Genomic DNA, 3,447 nt, shown 5'->3' with positions numbered 1-3,447 from the left:
ATATTAATTTCATATAAAACCTAAAAAACAAAAAAAATTCAGAATGGGGGGAGAAAACTAGTTCTTTAGTGTCTGCTAGTGGAAAAAACCAATCGGATTCCATTCTCGGAACTACACGAGAACAGAACAACTAACTCCAAACAGCATTTTCTTTTTAGAATATTTGAATCTCCTCACACTTAGGTAGATGTGGTGTCGAAATTGTGATTAACTTCATCGTCAATTTCTCTTGGACCATAATCAACTTGCATATCTGTGACTTTTGCTTTAAGCCAGTGACCAGCTTTTTCCGTAATATCCACAAATTCAACTAGCTTCGCCTTTTCTTTAGGCGACAGATTGGATACTAACCGGTTATATAACTTAAAGTTTCCCTTACTTTTAGCATCAATAACCCGTTTAAAAAGTTTCTTCATTGAACTGTTAATAACGGGGTCATTTAATTTCGTATCAACTATGGGGTTCTTTATTATCAAGTCATCATTAGGTGTTACTTCATTTTCCCCACACTTAGGCGTTCTATTATTGTTAAGCATTACCCTTGGAGTTGGTAAAACAACATGGTTCTTACCAATCGTTTTTGCTGGTTCAACGGTTTTGGTTTGTGGATATTTAGACTTTCGAATCATAAATGTGATCGATTTCTCATCATTACTAAGTGTCATTCTACCCTTTCTTACATCAAATAACGCCCCGGTGGACGCTAAGAATGGTCGACCTAAAATTAGAGGAACGTTTGAGTCCTCTTCTATGTCAATGACAATGAATTCGACTAGAAAGGTTAAATTACCTACTTGAACGGTTAGGTTGTCAGCAATTCCAACTGGGTGCTTAATGGTTTGATCAAGGAGTCGAACACTCATATCCGTTGGAGTTAACTCACCTACACCTAATCTCTTATATAATGAAAGAGGCATAACACTCACACTTGAACCTAAATCTGCTAGTGCATCATACATGACACAGTCACTAAGTAGACAAGGAACAATAAATTCACTCGGATCACCTACCCTAGGTGGAGGATTTGGTGGAACTGTCTTCACCGGGTTTACTTCTACTGTTTTTGTTTCTTGCACTTTTTTCTTCTTCTTCTTCTTCTTTCCAGAGGTATCACAAACTTTATTACCTATTACTTGCTCATACTCAACTCCTTTTCTTGGAAACGGGATGGGTGGTCTGTATGGTGCTACCACTGGCTTTACATACTCGGGTGGTGGTGGTGGTGTAACTTCTTCATTGTTACTTACATCTAAAACCTCCCCATCTTCTGATGCTGGTTTTTCAGAATTTGTTGAAACCATATTAACATTTTCATTCCGAGGATTTACTTCAGTATTACTCGGTAGCTTTCCTTGTTTCCTTTCACTCATCAATCTAACAAGAGTACCTACTTGTTTTTTTAGATTCAAAATAGAAGCTTGTTGAGTTCTAAATGACTGATCAAACCTCTCATTCGTTTGAGTTTGAGTTTCAATAAATTGTGTTTGAGATTCAACTAGCTTAAATACCACTTCTTCCAGATTTGACTTTTTCTCTTCGGTTTGTTGTGGTGGTTTATACAAGCCAGGTCTTTGTTGATTGAAAGTGTTGTTTTGAGTTGGTTGGTTATTCGGACCTTGTTGGTTATACGAGTTATTGTCGGGTCCTTTTGGATTGTAAAGAATGTTTTGATTTCGATTGAAGTTTGGCCTTGGCGGTTGATAATTATTCTGATAACTATTTTTCAGCCTTTGGTTCATGTAGACAACATTCTCACGTTGTTCCATCGTTTGTTCAATGTGACAGTCTTTCATTAAGTGTGGTCCACCGCATTGCTCACAACTGATTTGTATTGCGTGAATATCTTTATTCATCTTTTCCATTCGTCTCTCGAAAGCATCTATTTTTGCGGAAACGGAATCAAAGTTATGGCTAGAATCGGCTCTAGCCGCTTTAGATGAACGATATATATCTTTCTCTTGGTGCCACTCATGAGAGTGGGAGGCTGTGTTATCAATAATTTTGTAAGCTTCAGTTGCGGTTTTCTTCATAATGGAACCACCAGCTGTTATGTCGATGTCTTTTCGTGTAGCAACGTTGACACCTTGGTAGAATATTTGTACTATTTAATAAGTGTCTAAACCATGTTGAGGACATCCTTTCAACAACTTTCCAAATCTTGTCCACGCCTCATATAGAGTTTCATTTGACTTTTGTGTGAACGTAACAATTTCTCCTTGAAGTCTCACGGCTTTAGATGCCGGAAAGAATCTTTTAAGAAATTTCTCAACTAAAACATCCCATGTGTCAATCGCCCCTTCAGGTAACGATTCTAACCAATCTTTGGCTTCTCCCTTTAAAGTCCAGGGAAACAACATGAGATAGATCTGTTCATCCTCAACTTCTCGGATTTTGAATAGTGTACAGATCCTATTAAACGTACGAAGATGTTCGTTTGGATCTTCCTTCGGCGCACCACTATATTGGCACTGATTAGTTACCATGTGTAGGATTTGTCCTTTGATTTCATAATCTGGCGCATTAATGTCTGGCTTAATAATGGCGTGACCTTGGCCCGTGCGTGTGGCTCTCATTCGGTCTTCCATACTTAGAGGTTCCAGATTTTCCATAATTGAATTTGTTGAATACGAATCACTAAAAGATTCTGATTTAATGGTTTGTGGTTCAGGAGGAATGATTAGTGGTTCTGGATCTTGGAATTGTCCCTGAATATTCTCCGAATTCTCAATTGTGAGGTCGGGTTCAAAAGATGGATTATCGGAAATTTGAGTTGGAGTTCTTGGTCGACTAGATGATGATTCTAAAGAAAAATCAACGGCGACAATATTGGCTAGATGTCTTGATCGAGTTATAGGTGGTGAACGTATGAAAGGTGGTGAACGTTTTACTCGGTGCATTCACTGAATATCCTATTAGTTTTTAAAAGGAAAGAAAAATTATATAAGTTATCCAATTAATAGACTTTTCTGATTTTGCCCACGTTTCGAATAGCCAAAAGATGCAGCAGAGGGGCAGGATTCGTTTGGTCTCAATATAATTGAGGACTGTTTGGCTCCAATAACCCGGTCCACGTACAAATCCAACTATTACTACGAACCAGAAAATTTTGATGTCTATCAATTTAACCACTTAAAATAAATTTTCGTAATTTTAAGAAATTTAGATAAGAAGTAGAATAAAAATCTTATCCTAAAACTAGAATAGCGAGAAATAAGAAAGAAAAAAAACGCGTCGAAAAAGGTCGAAAAATAAAAGGTCGAAAAATAGGCGTCGAAAAATAAAAATAAGAAAGTAGCGCGAAAAACGGCGTCCCAAAATTCTAAAGCACATAAATCTTAGTCTAAGGAATAAGCACTTAAGGGATTTTACGGCAAACCTAAAAATTCTAGAAATAAAAATAACTATGGCAAAACTAAACTTAATACTAAAAATTGTAACTAGAGTCTA

The 3,447-nt window shown here is 36.9% G+C and overlaps 1 non-coding gene across 1 annotated transcript; it reads left to right on the top strand.

Annotated features, from left to right (window-relative positions):
• The first annotated feature begins 2,118 nt into the window (after positions 1-2,118).
• Positions 2,119-2,225, top strand: LOC139850873 (small nucleolar RNA R71). Its single transcript, XR_011760249.1, has one exon. It is a non-coding gene; the product is annotated as a small nucleolar RNA R71 (small nucleolar RNA).
• Positions 2,226-3,447: the final 1,222 nt, after the last annotated feature.

The sequence above is a fragment of the Rutidosis leptorrhynchoides genome, chromosome 5 (assembly GCF_046630445.1).
Source record: "Rutidosis leptorrhynchoides isolate AG116_Rl617_1_P2 chromosome 5, CSIRO_AGI_Rlap_v1, whole genome shotgun sequence".
In the NCBI taxonomy this organism is placed as follows: Eukaryota; Viridiplantae; Streptophyta; class Magnoliopsida; order Asterales; family Asteraceae; genus Rutidosis; species Rutidosis leptorrhynchoides.
The sequence above is the reverse complement of the archived record's forward strand: the minus strand, read 5'-3'. Positions and strand labels throughout refer to the sequence as shown.